The sequence below is a fragment of the Rhinolophus ferrumequinum genome, assembly GCF_004115265.2.
Source record: "Rhinolophus ferrumequinum isolate MPI-CBG mRhiFer1 chromosome 15 unlocalized genomic scaffold, mRhiFer1_v1.p scaffold_54_arrow_ctg1_1, whole genome shotgun sequence".
Taxonomy (NCBI): Eukaryota; Metazoa; Chordata; class Mammalia; order Chiroptera; family Rhinolophidae; genus Rhinolophus; species Rhinolophus ferrumequinum.
The window spans coordinates 14,232,060-14,253,817 of record NW_022680357.1 but is presented as its reverse complement, the minus strand read 5'-3'; the positions used below and the strand labels follow the sequence as shown (position 1 = coordinate 14,253,817).

At 47.0% G+C, this 21,758-nt stretch overlaps 1 pseudogene; it reads right to left on the bottom strand.

Annotated features, from left to right (window-relative positions):
- Positions 1–18,425: 18,425 nt before the first annotated feature.
- LOC117019362 (translationally-controlled tumor protein-like) lies at positions 18,426–19,026 on the bottom strand (annotated as a pseudogene).
- Between the last annotated feature and the right edge of the window lie 2,732 nt (positions 19,027–21,758).

The following is a 21,758-nucleotide window of genomic DNA, read 5'->3' as shown; positions in this document are numbered from 1 at the left end:
GCATGAGAGAGGGGAATGATATTGGGGACTAGGTGTATCAAGGAGGAAATAAATGAATAATGAAATAAGACAAGGACCGGCCACTGACCGAGGCTGAAGACGTGCCATGGACGAGGGACATGATTAGCTTAGCTCAACACGCCGGATATCCAATAAACACTCACTCACTGTTTGAGGCAGAGGGATAACAAGTACACTTCCCAGAGGAAAAGAGGCTGTGTACCTCCTGGGCACAGAGTTCAGTGGAACCGGAACAAAGACAAAGGGAGTGGTGGGTTCCAGGGCAGAGAGACCGCAGATCATGGAAGCTTTATCCCAAAAGCCATCATGAATGATCAAGGTTTGCCCCAAGGGTACCAGGGAGTCATGGAAAGACTATGAGTCATACGATTTCGTTTGTCATCTCGTTCCAAACTCTGGCAATGAGAAAACAAGGCAGTCCGCTTGAGTCAGAGGCTTAGGGCATTCATCTGTATTCATATAGTGTGTTGATCAAGAAGTGTTAATGAAATAGGCTTTGGGAACCTCAGCACCCCATATCATGGACTCAATTATTTTTCCCACTTTTAAACCAATTATGAGACAACCATTGACATTTTCACCAGTAGCAACGCTTACGAGGCAATGTACAGAGTCATGCTTACTAAGTACGTGACCTTGAGCAAGGTCACCTAAACTCTGAACATGAGTTGCCTTAGTTTCCTTATCAGTAACAACAGCAAAACAACACAAACACTTGCTGCAGCCAGTCACCACTGGAATTAAACAGGAATTCATTCTCGATCTTCTCAATCACCTGGTGAGATAGATGCAACTGCCATTTCATACGAAGAAGAAACCAAAATGGAGACAGAGATGTTAGTTAACTTGCCCAAGGTCATGAACAGTTAGTAGATGCACAAGCTGAGGCTTAGACAGGCAGTTCTGTGCATAGGCTGTTTTAAGAGTCTCTTTTGTGAACCACACCTTACTGCACTGCTCTTGCTTACTTCAAAGTCTGTAGCATTAGGTGAGCTACTGCATATAGTATGTCTGGCACGCAGGGACCTAGAAATCGAAAACGAACAGCCTCTGGGCTATATTGGAACTTGCACATATGTTTTGTTTGACCTGGAGAGTTAAAAAAAAAAAAAATATATATATATATATATATATGTGTGTGTGTGTGTGTGTGTGTGTGTATATATATATACACACACATATATATATGGTATTAATAGTCTACATTTTGAAAGCAGAGGATTTCATATAAAAATCCAGAATTTTAGTTTCTTGTGAAAAGTTGGAAAATTTGGCAAGACTGGCCTCCCACCCCTTTCTGGAAAAATCAGTGGGAGCTGAATAGCAGCTACACATTCAGACAGGGCACATGCTTTCCAGTTTTCCACAGTCCCCACCAGTCCCTAATGCCCCAGCCTCATTTCTCTCATTCTAATTAACCGCCGGCTCTAACAGACTTGGTGTGAGGGCTGCAGCTGTCAGCAAGCCATGGACTAACCTCTGAGAGGACGGGGAGTCCATGGTTTTAAAACTCCGAAGGTTGACCTCACTCAGAATGTGAAACAGAATTAAAATCCTCCTGAAGACGAGCTCCTCCCTGGTTGCAACTCGCATCGGTCATTCCGCTTTGGCCTTAATTTCCTCTTTTAGAAAACAGCCAAGTGACGCAACAGGAAATCCCATCCCACCGTGAACACTGCAACTGTTCCTACAGAAGCTGAACACTAGGCTTCGCTTTCCCAATAATTCCCTATTCGTTCAAATCTAATTACAAAATGATTTTTAATCATTATAAAACAAATTCACTCTTCGTGTCTGGAAACGGTAAAAAGCCCTAATTTAACAGCAGCAACCAAAAAAAGAAAAGAAAAAAAACGGAAAAACAAAAACCTTCTAATGGATTTGTACTAAGAAACAGAACATGGCCTGTGTTGTCAGATGTTCAATAATTTAACTGCAAATGAAGTGTGCAAAATACAATATTTGTGTCATAAACCACCCAGCTCGCCACATAATAGATTTCTGAAGAGTCACGTTTCACGACACTGAGCAATGTTATGTTGGAACAGTGGAGTAGCCAAATTGAGGTTTATAGGTTCTGTGTGCTTATGTAGAAAAGGACTGAGTCTCACTTCACCCAGTGGCAAGGACTCCAGAAGTGTAATATGTCTCTGGGTTCTGCTATTTGAAAGCAGTGGCTGGAATTCGTCCATCCAGCTGGATAATGTATCTCATGTTCAACCTTGCCTGGGTTATGAGATGTGGTTTGGATTACAAACCTAGCGCGACTTTTCTGGTTCCTTTACTATCACTGACCAGAGTAGGTGGAACAACGGTTTCCCCCAGCTCCCCAAAGAGGTCCATGCTTTAATCCCCGGGCCTGTGAATATGTCAGGTGACATGACATGAATCGGGGTTGCAGACGGCACTAGGTTGCCCACCAGCAGACCTGAAGACAGAAAGACGAGCCTGGATTCCCCAGATAAGCCCAATGTAATCACAAGGATCCTTAAAAAGTGGGAGAAAAAGGCAGAGGAGGAAAGTCAGAGGGAGATGGGATTATGGAAGAAGGCCAGAGTGATGTGATGTGAGAAGAACTTGACCTCCCATTGTTGGCTTTGAAGATGGAGGAAGGGAACCACGAGCCATGGAATGCTGGCAGCTTCTAGAAGCTGGAAAAGGCCAGGAAAGGAATTCTCCCCCAAAGTCTACAGAAGGAACAACTCCCTTTTAGCCTAGTGAGATTTCTGTCAGACTTCTGACCTATGAAACTGTAAATAATAAATTTGTGTCATTTACGTCACGCAGATGGAGGTCATTTGTTACAGCAGCAATAGAAAACTAATATGCTGACATGAAAAACATATCCATAGGAAGAATAATGGAGTACTGGCAGACAGGTCTTTTACTCAAAATTAGTAGACTAGGATACAAACAAAATGACATCACCCTATTGCCTCAATTTTATGACACACATTTTTGTTTTCAGATTTTAACATTTCTCATATCAGGATGTATCTCAAAATGGAAGAATACAGTTCACAGAGGTTTCCACACCCCCACGCCCGAACCCGTCTAGTAAAATTAAAAGCTGTTATTAAAAAGACAGTGCATTTTACAATTTCCAACACCTGAAAATCGTACCAAGAGTCATCGTTTCAAGAAGCAAGCGGGTGGAATTCAATTCAACAAGTATTGATTGTCTTGTCAGTGCAAAGCAGGTTGCTAGCCACTAAAGTGGACGAGACATGGGAAGAGAGCCATCTGTGCCCAGGATTTTTACAGACAAATGGGACAATGACCTATGCATGATAAATTACACTGAGACGCAGGCTAATATTATGATTCAGGCTCCAAAGACAACATGCTATGAGATCAGGGGGCCTGGCTGCTACACCTCCCGTTCCCCGACATCGAGCATACGGCCTGCCTGGCACAGGGGAGGTAGTCCTTTGACTGACTGTATTGTACGTGCTTGGTCTCATTGTTCTACTGGATGGATTATCTTGTGTCCCCATTTTACTGCTAAGGAGACTGAGTCTTAGAGAGAGTAATTAATTTGCCCCAAGTCACACAGCTCCTGACAGCTTAGACCAGGGATTCTCAGCTTCTGCCCGACTGACACTTTGGGCTGCATAAGTCTGTGTTTGGGGGGCTGTCCTGTGTTTGGGGGGCTGTCCTGTGCATTGCGGGTGTTTAACAACATCCACGACCTTTAGCCATTGGATGCCAGAAGCACACTCCCCTCTACTTATGACAACCGAAAATGTCTTCAGACACTGACAAATGTCCCCTTGTAGTAGAGGGACAGAATTACTCCATTGGCTTAAAGAACGGGGCGTCAATATTAAAGTCCATGTGGTGTTAAAATATGCCCACAAAAATCTCTGATACTCTTCCTTTAACTAATTGGAGGCTAATTCCTATCCTTTTGAGTGTGGGGAGAACTTAGTGACTTGCTTCTAGTCAATGGAATATGGTGGATGTAATTGGGACAGAAGAGGCATTTTGGCCTCTTCTGCTCTCTCCCTTGCATTGCTTGCGCTCAGGAGGTCAACTGCCATGTCATGAGAACACACACGCAGCCCCACAGAGAAGTCTACACGGTGTGGACTGAGGCCTCCTGCCTACAGCCAGTGAGGAGCTGAGGCAAGGAGCCAGTCGCTAACGGAGGGCGCCGTCTTGGAATTTGATGATCCAGCCCTGGTCAAGCCTTCAGCTAACTGAAGACTCAGCTGACATCTTAACTACAATCTCACGAAAGACCCCGAGCCAGACCCACCCACTCCTGAATTCCTGACCCTTGGAAACTCACCGAGATGATACATGCCGGTATTTTAAGCTGTAAAGCTTTGGCATTTTCGTTACGTGGCAACAGATAACGAACACACACAAAAAACATGTTGAGGGAAGGAGTAAACGTTCTAGAACGGCTGGTGCTTGGGATGCATGGTAGAGGGTGGAAAACAATGCAAAGAAGGGAAACTGGAAAGGCAGAGAAAGATCAAGTTGCAAAGGACATTGAAATGCATACTGGGTAATTTGACCTTCATTCTGACGGGACCTGGAACCATAATTGGCCAACAAGACCTGCGCATTTTTCATCTCTAATAACACAAATCTGGGTACTCTTCTGGTTGTCTCCCATTGACTGCTCATTGCTTTAAGTATCAAGTAAAGCAGAAAGGGCCTTTCGCTTTCTTTCTCCTGCCTAACTGGTCACCTAATCTTCTGCTAGTCTGTTCCAGTATCATCCCCACCCCAACACACACACACACACACACACACACAGACTCTCTTTCTCTCTCTCTCTCTCTCCTTAAGTGCTAAGCCTTGTCCTGGATACCTCTCCCCATTTCTGCTTTTCGGGCCACCTGGACTCATCATCCCTTCTCTGAAAGCCTTTTTGCTCTCCTTCCTAGTCTGGAGAAGTATCCTCCCATGTACTCCCATACCCTTTTTTTTTTTTTATCATTCTGGACTAAATGGACTAGTATTTGTCCATTTCTATAACTCTTTCCCTCACCTAGACTTGAGCTCCACAAGTTCACTGGCTGAATTTTTTTTTTTTTAAATCTCCGTAGGTGTTTCAATACATGTTTCTAGAACAAATGAGTGGATGCACGATCATTGAGTTTTGCTGACTGCTATGTCTCCAGAAATCCAGACCTCTCTGTGTTTGGTAGCCAGGAGATTTGTCTTTAAAGGTTTCTGAAGAAAAATAAGTCGAGTATTAAGGAGTCTTATCTTGCCCCGTGGATGTATGTGCCTTGTATCTGAGCAGGACAGAAACACGGACGTGACAGTAGCAGGTCTCATTCTCCTCCACAAATCACTGGACCGGCTCCCCTCAGAGCAGACCAAGAGGTATTACCCTCACTTTGAAGCATGACCTAATTTACTAACTTGTGGGCAGAGATCCTCCGATGTTAGTCCCTTCTCACCAATGTCCCCAATCTTTCCTCGTATGACAAGGGAGAAAAGGTACCCGTACTCCTGATCATTTTCAAACTAGTCTGTTTGGAGCCTGTTAACTGTTTGCTGTGGGGTCTGTTTGTTTGGGGGAACTGGGTTTGGCTTCAGGACACAAGCTATGAAGTGCCTTAGACGTCAGCGCAAAATGGTGAGCCAGAAATTTGAGAATTATGTAGGAACGAGGCCCGCAAACTAGTCCACAGGCCAACTCCGACTCTATTTTTCATGGCCCTTGAACTACGAATGGTTTTGATGTTTTTAATGGTTACATTTTAAATGGTTATATAAATACCTATGTAATATCTTCAAGTTTGTCTCCTGGCTTGCAAAGCCTAACATATTTATTATATATGGCCATTTCAGAAACAGTTTCCTGAAATCTGACATTGGAGAGAACGAATCCCCAGAGATGAAATTCAGAGGATAGACACGTCAGCCCTGGATTTTTAGGTTTCTTACGATGGCAATCTGTTACTCCTGTACTGGCCATTAAGACTTGTGAATCATGGGTTCTTTAGTGGGGGACATACAGGGACTCAACGTATGCATCTGAAGACAGACAGGACGTCTGGAAGCAGAGCTGGTGTGCCAGACAGCAGCCATCACCTGGTCACTCACGGCCGCCCTGCTCACCTGATCACCTGGTCACTCTGGCTGCCCTGTTCCTCCCTGGTCACCTGGTCACTCATGGCCGCCCTGGTCATGTGGTCACTCTGGCTGCCCTGGTCACCTGGTCACTCACGGCCGCCCTGGTCACCTGATCACCTGGTCACTCTGGCTGCCCTGTTCCTCCCTGGTCACCTGGTCACTCACGGCCGCCCTGGTCACGTGGTTACTCTGGCCGCCCTGGTCACCTGGTAAACTGGTCACTCTGGCTGCCCTGTTCCTCCCTGGTCACCTGGTCACTCACGGTCACCATGGCCACCTGGTCACCTGGTCAATCTGGCCACCCTGTTCCTCCCTGGTCACTGCCTTTAGGTCTCAGGTCGGGAGTAGGAGGAATGACACGGGCACATCACCCTCCTTCTCTTCCCACTGTCTGCATGAGCGCTGGGTGGCTGGATCTTATTGATGCTGTCCTTTGAGAGGACGTGTCCTGCCTTCACTTAGTCACGGCCCCGCTTCTGCCCTGCAGCCCAGCAGTCGGCGTGACCGGCCGCTGCTCGCAGGGAGCGAGCCCTCTAACCCATCAAGGGATGATGATGCCCAGCGATCATTCTGGCTTTTCCAGATTTAATGTTCTCTGTGCTCAGGTCCTTCCTGCCCCAGTGGAAAGTGTAAGGATGCTATTTTAAGACATCCTTTAGTACCAAAATACCACTTTGAGACACTCGTGTCCTTCCTTCCAATAATCTCTTTTGTTTAAGGCATAAAGGGCCTCTCAGATGAGGAGGTCTTGGCTTGCTCGGGGAAGCAACCCGAAGGGCAGTGTGGAGCTTCTTACAGCGTTTCTGGCGCCTCAGGGCGTCGGTGCATCCCAGCTCATAATGCTGAGTGCATGGGGCAAACTTTCTTCTTCAGTTTCTCATTCTCATCTTCATAGGCTGGGGACGGAGGGCAGCGGGGGGAGGGGGTGTCACTGCAGCCCAAGCTTCCAGTGATGGAGCACCAGGGTGAGAACGTACAGGCTGATAATGGCCAAACGGACACGCAGCCTGGCGACAGGGAAAGGGCTGGAGAACATGAAAAGCCAGAGAGACGAAAGGGCCGTGGAAATAGTTCTCCTGCCATGGCAAAGCTCATGGGGGCCTATAGCTGAAGGTAGCGGAGGGGTGAGTGTCTAGTGACACCATACAAACTAACAGACACGTGGGGAAAAGAATTAGGAACACAGCCCCCCCTATAAAGTATTAGGTCTCCTTCTCATCACTGCATTCTGCCCTTCTAATGTTGGTTAATATGTAGTGAATGTTAACTATGTGCCACATGCAGTGCTGATCCATTTACAAGACTCAGCTCGTTTCCTGCAGACAACAATCCCACCATGCACGAACTACTGTTACCACGTACCTACCAAAGCGAAAACTGAAGCTCAGAGAGGTTAAGCCCCTTGCCCACCGCTGCACAGCACATGAGTAGCACAGCTGCATCTCACACCCAGGCCCAACCCCAGAACCTGAGCTCATGCCCTCTCCATTAGATCAGCTTCCCCAAGGAGTTTGCCTCCAGCATCTTGTCTCCCAAGCCAGTGGGGCAGCAGCATATGGTTTGGAGAAACCAACTCCCATCGACAGCTGTCGAGATGGTGTTGATATTATAAACGGTCTTATGAAAAAATAAGGATACGGCTTATAAATCAGGCGAAGGGAAGTTATGATTCTTCTGGACACTGTAATCTATCTCCCTGTAATTGCCTGTATATGAAATGCCCGCATGAGGTTATTCGGAGTATTCCCCGGATCGTCTGCGAAGGTAAGATTGCAATTTTCGCAACCCTTGTTACATAAACCAAAGCAATCTGTTGTGCTTTGACACTCTGACAGGCCTGGCTTGGAAAAGTGATGGAGGCAGGGACGAAGAAGTAGGTGTCTGCACCCCTGCTCTAGGTGAAAGGCGGAAGGGCTCCCCGTCCCGCGTTCTCCGGCCTCTAACCATACTAGGGGAGCAATCTTGGAGACTTCAGGAGCAAACCACGGCTCCACTTCTTTAAACCATCTTTAACCTTTAGTTCTAGAAACCCTAATTAAAAATCAATCCTGGTTTTTGTAGTCAACCTGACAGTAATTCTATCTCTAATGGCATTGGCAAGATAAATAGTATGTCAGGTAAACTCAGCAGGAAAAATGACATTTTCATTAGCAATTGACTGGGTGTGAAATTTCTACCCTGATAAAGCATTCCTGAACAATGCAGGGTAACCATCCCTTTAGGGTAACCCCTTCTGCTAATTAATGGGGGACAGCAGTGGGATTAGATGCCCACTAGTCAAATTATTTTAGTGTTCACAGCGGAGTTCTTTTGTATGTATCGTGCACGGATAAAATAAGTCAGGACCCAAACAATAAACAAGCTGACATAACACGATGATTGCAGCCTATTGCAGTCCAGAAAAAAAATCTAATCTGGTCTCCTAACAGCGTCACAATCTTTATTGTGACTGTATGGGTCCCAATCCATCAGCCAGCCATCCCCGCCAGTGATCACTCACGTTCAGGGTAGCCTCTGAACAAGTATCGACTTGAGAGTCTGGCAATTCATCCACGTTCTGCATCCTTCCATCACGCTTCTTTGGCAGTCTCTGAAGCAGTTTGGGAGAGAAAAGTTTGGCCTGTGCATGCTGGCCCTCCAGAGAGACTCTGGGGAAAGGAAAAAAGGAGGGCAAGCAAAATTCTCCAGCTTAGTGCAGAGAGAGAAAACATTGGCATCAATCACGTCTCGTCCCTGCTAGGATCCCAGCAATGTGTCCTGGGACCTAACAGATCAGGGCAGGACAGTGAAACAGCAGGACTAAGAGGGATACAGAGGAAAGGCGCCCATATTCACTAAAGGGCCTACTATACGCCTGGCCTTCAAAATCACTTTCTCATTTAAACCTTACATTAAGTCCATGGTATAGGGACTGCTATTCACCCCTTTTCCAGATGAGGAAACTGAGGCTTAGACAGGTTACATAATCCCCACAGGTGAACAAGGGACTTCTAAACAAGGCTATTTAAGCAAGCAGTTTTCAAGCTTATTATTATTATTATTAAGGTAAAATTGGAGTCCCTCTTGGAGCCTCGGGCTGATCACTTGGTATGCGGTCTCCATGGGGCTTCCCCAGAGCCTTGTGGTCCTGCCCCTTGACCACAGGTCGGGCCAAGGACGGAGTCTAAGTCTAAACGGGGGTAACCACAGCGTCACCACTTGGGGATTGAGAATATGGAACAAGAGCTCTGCACGGTGGCTGTGCGACCCTTGAGTGGAGAGCCACACGATTCTGAGGCCAAACACAACTCAAACTCGCTCCAGCCCCAAGAGACAGTATTGGCTCGCAAAGCTGCAGAGACCAGGCACCAGCAGGGTTCCCTTTCTCAATCTCTTGTGTTTGCTTTCCTCGGGGTTGGCTTCATTCAAGAAGCTCCCACACATTCTGCCTTAGCAAACTGCAGTGGAGAAAGTACCCCACAGTCCCAGTGGGTTTACAAATATTGGGGTGTGTGTGGAGGGCTAATGCTTATTGGATGGTTTGGGTCACATAACCACCAAGGAACCAAGACCCTGGGTGGGACATCAGTCCGTCCTTAGACCTCACGGTGCTGTGGAATCTGCCTCATCCAAACCATGAGGACGCATGGAAAGAAAGCAAACGGACGCTACCCAAAGGAACATTGGGGTGTAGCTCCCAGAAGATGGGTTCTGGGCAGGCAATAAGAGGGAGCTTCTGCTATAGCCCAGCCTCCCTTCAAAGGAAACTTGTGTTAAGTTAGGGTTTTTGTTTCTTGTCACCAGTCCTGGACTAAATATCAAGAAAAATGTGTGGGAAATAGAGACAAGGAAGGCAGATTTCAGCCGTCAAGGACCTTATCATTTCACAAGGAAGACTGACCCAATGTATGCACACTGGACGTCGCCAGGCAAAGCCTGTCCGACAGGTACAGAGAACCCCAGGGTTTCAAAGGCAGTGATACTGGCTGAGGTAAGCAGGACGTTTTTTAAGGTATTTATTTGGCTTGGGGATTAAGTAAAGGATGGTTAGGGTGTCAGATAGAGTGTTTCCAGTTCGAGAAAATGGTGCCATCAAACACCCCAAGGCTGAAAAGTACAAGGTCCACACAGAGACGATCGAGCTTCCCCTCAATCTCCTGCATCTATTTCTCCCCAGTTCTCCCATCGTCACCCCATCTAATGTTTCACTCTGACTCCTGGAACCTCCGACTTTTGCTCTATTCCAAGCCGGTCTCCACTGGCCAGCTAGAAGGATCTTTTTCAAATGCAAATCTGGGGATAATGACACCCTCCTTGCTTCTCAGTAAGCTTCCCATTGCTCTGAGGAGCTAGATTAAAATTCTTCTCCAATCACCCCTCTTGGCACTCCATTCTCCACATTCCACGAATTCTCCAAAGCTTCTCAGAGGCCAGGGACCACCTGAAATGCTCCTCACATCTCCAACCCCTTCACCCCCTTCCTTCCTTCCCGTCTCAGAGGACCACTCCAGCCAGGCTAGTTCATCCCCCTGCGATGCACACCCAGGGTCACCTTACAGGTATCTCCAGTGCCCTTATCTCAGTGAGTAAACAAACCTTCATTTGTGTGATGATTTCATCAAGGACTCTTTCTTCAACAGCAAGCTTTCTCCACCTTGGATCTATTGACATTTTGAGCCAGATAATTCTTTGATGTGTATGGGGGAAAGGGGCTGTCCTGTGCGCTGCAGGAAGTTTAGCCGCGTCCCTGGCCTCCACCCACTAGGTGCCAGGAGCACCCCACTCTACAGTCTACTGTACTAGAGACTCCATGAGGAAAGACACCAATCCAATGTCTGGTAAGACGGCTGGTTCTCAAGTTCAAGTTCACTTTAGAATCACAGAGGAAGCTTTATAATACAATGATGCCTGACCTGACCCCACACTACCAGTAAAAAAAAAAAAAAAAAAAAGAAAAAGAAAAAAAGAAAAAGAAAGAAAGAAAACAAAAAAAATGGGGGATGATGAGAAATGGAAAGGAAACAAAACCCACAGATTCTCTACAGGAGGATTCCCTGAGTGGTTTATAAGTGACAAGTGCAGTGGGTACCTTTGGGAATATGGCAGCCGTGTGCCCGTCGTTCCACAGTTCAGAAAGGACGACAGATGTAGGAAAAACAGTTATTAATGTGGCATGGCAAAGGTGAGGCACAGGGTGCCCTGGAGCATAGAGCAGGTACCTCACCTGGTCTCGGGGGTCAGAACACACTTCGCAGAGGAAAACACCTTCACATCAGGACCTCCGGGGTGATAGGGGTCGGGCAGAGGACTGGGAGTGAGAGGGAAGGGGACTCGGAAAATGTCACTGGATTAGGGTGAGGCAAGAGTGAAGCTGAACAGCGACAGAAGGGGCAAGAGAAGCCTTGGGTGACTGTGGAGGACCTTTTAAGCCCCACTCAGGATTTTAGACTTTATCCCAAACATCAGGATGAGCCATGGGGAGAAAGGTTTTAAGAAAAGTAGTAACACCATGTAGATTTGCATTTTCCTCAGATCTCACTTTTGCTATGGCGAGTCAAACAGAAATGTGGGTGAAGAAAGAAGTCTGCAAAATGTTTCCAAGGCTTTGAACCCACCCGAGTCGGAATAAGAATGGCCGTATTGGCATCAGTGGGGAGAAGCAGCCAGCAACCAGAATTACGGGACAAGAGGTATATGAACATTTTCTTTCATTATTTTGTCAAATCTGTAGACTCCTGGCACAGAGTCCCCATGTTGGGGAGACTGAAGAAGAGCCTCCTGTCGTGGTAGGTCCTGCAAATTGTGCCTGGACCCTTCTTTCCTGCAGACGCCCATATTTCAGTAAGAAGACCCGGTGGGAAGGAACCAGGACTCCCTTCAACTCTGGGCAGTCGAGAACCTTCCGAGGCCTTCTCTCGGACCCTGAAATCTCAACCGGGAAACACCATGGGCTGTGGAGCCAGACCCATCCAACTTCAAACCCCTGCCCCACAGGTGACCCACGAGACAATTCCCGTAATGACTGTGAGCCTCGGTTTCATCTACAAAACAGGGAGAACAATACTTCCCTGTGTGCTTGAGAGAATCAAATGATACGTAACATTTGCACCGTGCCTAGGGAAGTGGTTGGCAGTGGACGAAGGCTGGTTTTACTTTCTGTCTAATGGAGGCATCCAGACGGTGTGGGTTCATGGCCGCTGACACAAACTATTACACCTTCAACAGCCGTGGCCACCAGGTAGCATAAATTCAAAACAGTACAGGTGGCGAAGGCGCACTTGAAAGACCCTTCTACTTGCTTAGGAGATGAAGGTTCATAGGGCGGAGAAGAAAATTCAGGGCTCCAGGCAACAGAAATATTTAAATAACAGCAGAGCCAGAACATAAGCGTCAGGTCAACAGGCCATGCTTCTCTCCCCCAGGAAATTCTCCATCTTGAGTTTCTGTAATATCAGCATCTTTGTTATGAAGCCACTTCTGACCTATTACCTCTTCTGGAGGCGCACTGAATTCACGTGCAGGAGAATATTGTGTTACTCCAGACCAAGGGCCTGTGTTGGTGATTGACAGCCTGAAGGTGTGTGCCTGTCTGACACCATCCACAGAAGTGACAAATCATACAAAGGAAACGAACTTATCTTGATGACTGACCTGGGTGTTTAGCCGGGACTCTTCTGGTTGCAAGTGACAGACACACAACTCCAAGGAGCTTAAGGAAAAATGGAAATATAAGGATGTGGAGGAATCTCATGAAAGAATGGAACCATCAAGCCCAGGAGGAGGCTGAAATGCAGGTAGACCTCAGGAACTGTAAGATCCAGGATTCAGACACACTGGGATTCTTTCCCCGTTGGTTGCAGCATTTGTCTACACAGCAAAAAGCATGGCCTCCGATAACTCCTGAGTTTTCTACTAAAGGTCTCTGTCCACTGAGGGATACTGAACTCATTCTCTCAGTCCAAACATCCCAATGAACGCACTCACTGGCTTAGCTTGGGCCAATCAGCTGTTTCCAGTGCACAGTGCTTTACTGTGATTGGCCTGTTCTGGGTCAGATGCTGACACCTGGACCAATTAACAGTGGCTGGAGATGAAGGGTCATTTGAGAACGTGGTCCATGAAAAGGAAACCAAACAGATGTTATAGGCGGAGGGGCAGTTTCTAGAAGAAGTGCCAGGTGGGACAGACAAAACCATGGGTGAGCTCTAGTCTTCTCTCCCGGGAGTAAACATAGGGAGGACATGATTGCCTCAAGTTTCACTCATTTATTTACTCACCTCGTCATTTATGCACTCATGCGTTCACACACCAGACACTTATTAAAGCGCCACCTGTCAGGTTGTGGTCGCTCTCCGGGTTTGATGTGGCGCCAAGTGGCCCCCTCCACTGCTGACCCGTTTCTAACACACATGAGAGACTTTCACTCATATTCTTCAATTGCTCTGCGAGGGAGGCACGCAGCCCCAATGGACAGCGTGCAGAAGCTTGTCGATCGCTTCACGCCGATGACAGCTCCTACTGAGAAATCATTCTCTCTGTGACATCCAGACAAACACAAGGTGTGATCGGAAAATACAGTGAATGTTTACATTTTAAAAAATGTATTACAGTAAAAGACACATGGCCTTTAATCCCCCTCAAAATACGCCCCCTCGCTTCCAACACACTTATCCCATCGTTCTTGCCACTTTCTGAAGCGGTTCTGGAAGACCTCTTTCATGAGTGTCTTTACTTCATCCTCCATCATGACAAGGCTCCATGTCACACATCGCTTCTGGTACAGCAATTTCTGTCAAATAAAAACGTTATGATGTGTCCTCATCCACCTTATTCATGGGATCTGGAACTGTGTGACTTCTGGCTCTTCCCCAAGATCAAATCGACCATGAAAGGTAAACATTTAGAATTGATTCAGGACATCGAGGCAGCCACAACAGCACAACTAAAGACACTCAGGAAAGAGGACTTCCAGAACTGCTTCAGAAAGGGGCAAGAACGATGAGATAAGTGTGTTCAAAGCGAGAGGGGAGTATTTTGAGGGGGATTAATGGCAATGTGTCTTTTACTGTAATAAAGTTTTTACTTAAACATTCACTGTATTTTTTTTTATCATACCCATATCACACGGATCTACCCAATTTCTCAGTAGACACACACATACACATACACACGCATGCATGCTCACGCATGTACGCACACGTTCGCCATGCCAGGATGCCCTACTAGGCACTGAAGCATCACCTGATTTTTCTCTAGAGAACAGCATTTGGCCACCTTCACTGTATTGTATTGACTCACCTCTTATGGAGAGACCTAGAGTATAAAGAAAACTGAACTCAACTCTGGTACAAACTCACTGGGTTTCCTTGAACAAGAGTTACCTCTCTCTGTCCTTGAGTTTTCTCAACTGAAAAGTGAAGAGCTTAAATATGAAATAAATCCTTGCAACCAGTTTTGGGAGAGAAAAACAATGGGTCCTAAATGCTTAAAATTCAGGCTTTCCGATGGAGTCTTTCCCTGACATTCCAGGTGGTGCTGGGGGCCCAAATTCTTTTCTTTTTTTTCCTGCTGTTCTGTGTTGTAATCATCTCTTACCTCTCTGCATTCCCTGCTGCACCGTAACTCCCAGGAGGCAGAGACCAACACTTCCTCATTATATTCCAAATGCTCACACAGAACCTCAGTAAATGTTTAGCAAACAAGTGGACAGGCGGATGAAAGACACTTTGTGTTGGCCAACCTCACTTGTCCAGGGAGATGGGGTTTCCTGCTCCCAACTAATGTTGACTGTGCTGGACGTCTGCACTGTGAGTTTGCAGATTAGAGAACTCAGACTGGCAGGTCACACAGAAGCCAGCAGAAGCCACGTCTCCTTCGATATTGTCCTGAGCTGGATTCATAGACCACCCTACTCAAACGAGCCCAGGGGAGGCTGCACACTTTAACAACCAAATCTTAGTGACACCTGCCGGTTACTGAGAGCTTCCTGTGTGTGTCGGGCTCCACCTGAGAGAGCTTCGAAAACATTATCTAAACAAGTGGTTCTCAATTGGGGTGATTTTGCCCCCGGGGCACATTTGGCAATGTCTGGACTCAATTTTGATTGCCTCTCTGGAAGGGGGTTGTATCTACAGGGGAGAGGCCAAGGATTCTTCTAAGCAGCCCACAACACACAACACAGGCCTCCACAACAAAGAATGGTCCAGCCCCAAATGTGAACGTGCTAAGGCTGAGAAATCCCAACCAAGTCGATCCCTTCTACAACTCTATTATTATTATTTTAAAATTGTTATTCTTACTATTATTCTTATTATTATTACTATCCTGATTTTCCAGGACAGGAAGCCAAGGAACGTGTACTTTGCTCAAGTAACAGAGCTGGGATTTGAACCCCAGTACTTGGGGTCTAAACCCTATGTTCTCACCATCTGTCCTGCAACTCTTGGCAGAGCTTACCTACGAGGCTGAACAATACGGAACTTTACACTGACAATCTTAAACCTACTTAATATGCTGGGACTTAAAAATTTCAGATCTTTACTTAGTTTCATATGAAAAACTAAAGATGTTCCTTTGGCCGGAGCTGGGAGTATCTTTAAATTGAATCCTGTTCCCCCGATTGAAGCATAATAACTTTTAAAGTAATCTAGTCACTTCATTACCAGAGCTACATCCAGTTGTCGAAATCTCTTTTGAGTTGGTAGTTAAAAGGCCCAGCCACACATTTGTAACGTTATTGTTGCTGGCTGAAATGCTTGGCAACAACACAAACATCACTCAGAATCAAATTATCAGATGTACCGACAAGATGCTGCACGATTTAATAGCGTGGTAAATGATGGCTGGGAGATGTTCTTTGAAGCTGTGAAGGCAAATGTGAAAGCTAATTCAATTCTCAAATGAATAAAAGTGAGAAACTGTTCTTATAAACCTGATATTACCGGAGATAGGGCTGGACCACGCTGCTGCCGTGTATGGGGGAGGAAGGGGGCAGGATTTAGTTTCTTTCTGATAAGAAAGCTGGGCTCTGCGACCGCACTGGTTTGACCTTGGGTCCCCGGGTAGAACTTTGGCAGGAGTGAGGGCTCATTTCCAACTCGGCCAAGGGCCACGTCTACTTGATCCTCAGCTCCCCTCGGAGCTGCTTGAGAGAGGAAGAGGCTGTGTACAGAAGCATCCAGGGCCTTTGGGAAGTCAGATCTGTGTGTATCAGACTTCCAAAGAGCCTAGCAGCATTCCTGAGAGAAAGGGGATCTCGGATCACCTAGGCCAGTGGCTTTCCAATTACACAGAAGGTCTCTCGGTTCTCACAAAGGGATCTCTGGAGCACGGCCTAGGAAGATTTGTAGAAGATTCACGGCCTGAAATTTGCCTTATATATGTATAGCTTGCAGTAAGGTAGTGTTTAGGGATAACAGACTTCTGCTGCTAAAAGTCATGACTTCCCTCGTCCCCTGACGTAGCAAGGAAAGCTAAATCCCAAGGGCTCACGACCAGTCACGGCTACACTCTGATAAACCGGTTCTTTGACACCAACTTGGGTCCAACAACCAAATCCAATGCTGACACTACCTACCTGGGATTCATGTCGAACTCCACACGTTCGGGGCTCAGTCCCATAGGACTGCCTTCCCTTCAGATGTCAGCTCCCAGTCCCAGGGGCCACCACACTTCCGCCTGAAGAACTTGGCTATACGTTCAGGGGTTCCCCTGATCCCTCCTCAGGTTTGACAACGAACTAGTAGGACTCACCGAACTCAGGAAGTGCTCTACCTATGACAGATGTTTTATTATAAAGGCTACAAATGAACAGCCAGAGGAAGAGGTTCCTAAGGGGACAAGATGTGGAAGGGTCCTGAGAGCAGGCGTGTCTGTCCCCGTGGAGTCTGGGGTGCTCCTCTCTGACTGCACCTCAATATGCTCAGGAAGCGCTCGGAGCCTCCTTGTCCAGAGTTTTTGCCAAGGGTTCCTTACACAGGTACGACTAAGTAAAACAGTGACCATGAGCTTGAACTCAGCTTCCAGCTGCTCTCCCCAACCAGGAGGCCTGGGCAAGTGTGAGACTGACAGCTCCAAGCCTTTAATCACCTGCTTGGTCTTTCTGGCACAGCCAGACCCCTCCCGTCCTCGGAACTGTCCCAGGGTCCAGCATGAGTCCCCACATTAGTGGAAACTCAGGTGTGGTCCAAACGAGCACCTTACGAGTATGACTAAGCCACTCCAGCACTTTTCAAAGCTCTGTGCCAGCAACCGGGGACAATGACCAGTGGTTCCCTTTCCTCAATCACACCTCAAGGGCTGAGGTTCACACCATCGCCCCTGCTTCCTCCGTCACCCCAGCATACCTCCAAAGAGCTGGCTCATTGTTTTCAGAGGGAAAAAAGGGCAGAGCAAGGGAGACATAGCCATCCGTTATTTGTCGGAGGAGTAAAACAAGACTCGGGCATGCTCCGGACCCCAGGTGCTTGGGGCTAAGACGGGTCTGAACACTCGGTCTCTGACCCGGAGCTCTCTCACCTTCTCTGGAGGATTCTGTTTGTTTCTGCGGTTCTGTAAGCAAGGATCACAAACTTGGTGGCGGAACAAAGCTCACATTTATCCCTCGTCTGAAGGTCCGTGTCTACAGTGGGTCTGCAGGGCTGCGTTCCTCCTGGAGGGAGAATCGGTCTCCTTGCCCTTTCCAGTTTCCAGAGGCCGCCCACATCTTTTTGTTCACGAACCCCTTCCTCCATCTTCACAGCCAACAGAGCAGCATATTCATGTCTCTCTCTCTCTCCCCGCCCTTCCCTCTGCTTTGGACATTATATGACCTTCGGTTTAACTCTGACCCTCCTGTGATTACATCAGGATAATCCAGGATAATCTCCCCATCTCAAGATCCTTAACTTAATCACATCTGCACAGTCCCATTTTCCTTAGAAGGAAACATTGTCACAGGTTTTGGGGATTAGGATGTGTGGGGCTTTGGGGTGACCACTATTCAACTGACCAACTGCAGTTCTGTCCTGTCACTCTTGCTGACAAGGATTTGCTAGTCTCAGCCCCTTTATGCTCCATCACAGATCTATGGTGACTACTGCTGTGGAGGGGGGACCTGTGTTTCCTTTCTCCCAGATCTACGGTGACTACTGCTGTGGAGGGGGGACCTGTGTTTCTTTTCTCCCAGCATGTTTCTCTGGCTGGCCCCTTCCTAGTTGTTGTTGTTGTTGTTGTTGTTGTTTTGAGTTTAAATGCATTTTATTTTTAGGCAACCTACATGACATGTTTTTCTTAAAAACACTGCCTCAGCTCCAGATAAATCAAGGTCAATATAAACGAAGAGCTCAAGGTGACATCCTTCCCACCTGTCCTAGTCCTGGTGTGTGGAAGAAAAGCAGCAGCCAGTTATGACGATGACAGGTGATGGACCCCACTGGCCAACTGTGTTGACATTTTTCCATTTTTATCCCATCCTTAAAGAAAATCATCTATGGGGTCACACTATGTTCACATTAGTCCAGCAGAGACACCGTGCCATCTGGATTCAGGTTTTCACCAACAAGAACTGGTAGTTTTTGAAGTTAGTGAGGAAGGATATGCTTGATTTGCTCTGCAGCCCGTGTCACACAAGGTCTTCCTCTTTCTGGTCTCTGTTCTTCCAAGTTTCCCTTTGATTGATTCCATGTAATCCTTGATGTACTTCTTGAAACTGGTTTCTTGCAAATGACTCTTGGGGACAATATCGACACCAGCGACAGCTGTGCTTTCCGTCCCGTCGCCCGCGGGGCCTTCGGCGGAGTCATTTCCACCAATGAGCGAGTGGCCGATGTCACCCTGTGTCCCGCTGACCGTCTGCCCCTCCCCCTCCAGGCACAGCCCGTCCGCGATCTCCCGGATGTTGTAGAGGCTGGAGAACATCTCCTCCTGGCTGCTGAGGTCCTGGTAGAGGATCGTGATGGCAGCTGGAAGGAGACGACGGCGGCGCGGGCTTAGCGGGAGCGGCACTGGGGGCCGGGGGGGGGGGGGGGGGAAGTGGCCCCTTCCTGGTTTTGCTAAAGGACGAGGTCCTGTCCTCTCACCACTAAGAGCCAGATTTCCTCCGGGGGAGAGAACTGCACCATAGCACTGGACACCCGCGCGCACTCCCTCCGGTCCTGCCTGGGGGTGGGATCCATGTCAGGAAACACTGTTCACCCACCCCATGTCCCCCAACTCAGCCCTCATCAGGGAGCCCCCCAAAGCAAAGTCTTTGTCATTTTCTGACTAAATAAGTTGGTGCTTTACTTCCTACTAGGGGAGAGTTTGGCCATTCAGAAGACATGGTGGACCATCCAAGCAGCCTGTGCAAACCCGTGTCTCCTCTCTCATTGCCTGCGCATGTGCTGTGTGAACCTGAAGAATGTGTTTCCTCCACCTATTTTTCTAAGAAGAAGCTATAGTAGCTCTGATGAGAAATGTCTACTCCCATGCTTCTGCATAGGTCAGTGGTTTTCAACCCCCCAGGTTTTGATGCCAGGGGATGTCGGCAGTATTTGGAGGCATTTGGTCGTAACTACTTGGGGAGGGAGGTTGTTACTGGCATCAGATGCCAGTAGATGCCAAGAACAGAGCTAAATATCCTACAATGCACAGGGCAGGCCCCTCAGCGCAAAGAATTATCTGCTTCAAAATGTCAGTAATGCTGCAGTTAAGAAACCCTGTCTTAGCCCCCAGAGGGAAGAATAAAAATTCCAATAATTTCAGAGCCTCTCTCTCTCTCCCCCCAGATTTCCTTGGTCCTCTCCGTGGGACAGGAGGTGAGTAATCCTATTTATCAGAAAATGGGACAATTCTTGAGGCACATTATAAGCAGGCAGGGTCTCTGTACTTCCACAGCTTCCCAAAGGAGAACGAGGGGATCTGCTTCCTCTGGTCGTGTCTGTCCTGGGGCTGACCCATGCAGTAAAACTAATCAGCGGGGGACAGGGGACCCTCCTGGAGGGGGAGGAGGCCCTCTCACTGACTCGTGAAGCCTGTCCTTACAGTCTCTCGAGTGTAGACTCCAAGCCTGTTCTGAATGCTTTGCCACATTTTCATGGATGGAAGGTGTGTTCCTTTCAAGGTTCAGATCTGGGGTGGGTAGGGGGTGGCCTGTGAACCCTGATCTAAGCCACCCTATAGAATACAGTTCACCAGGTGAGGGAGATTTGGTGGTGATGGAGGCGGCAAAGTAGAAACCATACAACCATACATAAAGCTCACAGAAACCACATACAAGCTCGGGGTCCCAGCTCTCTGTGTACATCTCATTAGCCAGGAGAAGAAGGAATGCCTTTTAGGTTTGAATCTTGGCATTGTGTTGATTTGGTGACTTGGGTGGAAGGCATACATAAACAGGATGAGGGCTCAGAGCTATTTCTTCGTTTTTATTCTCCGGGGCAAGTCTCTGAGCAGATCCCCGTTAGGCTTGGGTGAAACAGAAGATTCCAGCAGGTGGGGACTTCTTTGGACCCTGTCTCAGTTTGAACTGAGTAACTGAGTGCCTGCTACGGAAGTGAGGCCCTCACTGAGCAGGAAAACAGATGGGCAAAAGAATGTTTTATGTTAGATTGGAGAGAAAAACAATCTTCCCTCTTCATATGCCAGAAAAAAAAAAAAAAAGAAAAATAGGCCACTGCTTCCTGTGTTTATAGTTATATATAAGTTATGGAGTTATAGAGGATTTAAATTCTTCCCTTAAATGCAAAGAAAACCAATAATTTTGAAATGTCTTCATTGATCAAAAAAACATCTACCTCTGCAAACATTTATACACACCACAAAAGGCATAAGCCTTCTTTATCTTAAGAATATTATCTTGTTACAGTTAATAGTTATTGAACTGCCTATTATGGCCCAGACACTGTTTAAGGACACTGAGAAGGTATTATCTTCACTCTAATTATAATTTCATCTTCACCCTAACCTTCAGCCTTGGATGGTATTATTACTCGGATTTTATAGATAAGAAGCTGAGGGTCAAAGAGGAAGTAACTTGTCCAAAATCACACAAATGGTAAAGCATTAGAGAAGGAATTTTGAAGGTAGATTTGGCTGACGACACGGCCCCTCTTCACCACTGTCCCATGGAATTTTCCAGACCGAACCTCCATGTTTTACATGCAGACTGGGTCTTGGGAGTGACCAGAATCTCACCCTGCAGTTTTCTTTCCTGTAATGTCTTTGATAAATTTTGGTATCGGAGTGATGCTGGACTCACACAATGAATTAGGAAGTATTCCTTCCTCTTCAATATGTTGGAAAAGTTTCTGTAGAATTGGTATTACTTCTTTCTAAAACGTGGAAGAATTCAACAGTGAAGCCATCTGAGCCTAGAGTTTCCGTTGTGGGAAGTGGTTAAGCTACAGTTTCATTTTCTTCGGGAGCTATAGGAAGCATTATTCAGGTTCTGTGGTGTTTCATCCTGAATGAGCGCTCGTAGTCGGTGTCTCTCCGGAATTTGTCCATTTCACCCAAGTTGTTGACTTTATAGACAGCTGCTCATAACACCATCCACCTTATTTTCCTTTAACTATCTAGAGAATCTGAAATGCCATCAACTTTCTCATTCCTGATACTGATGTTTGCTTCCTCTTTCTTGATCAATCTGGTTTGTCAACTGTATTGACGTTCTCAAAGAATCTGCTTTTAGTTTTATT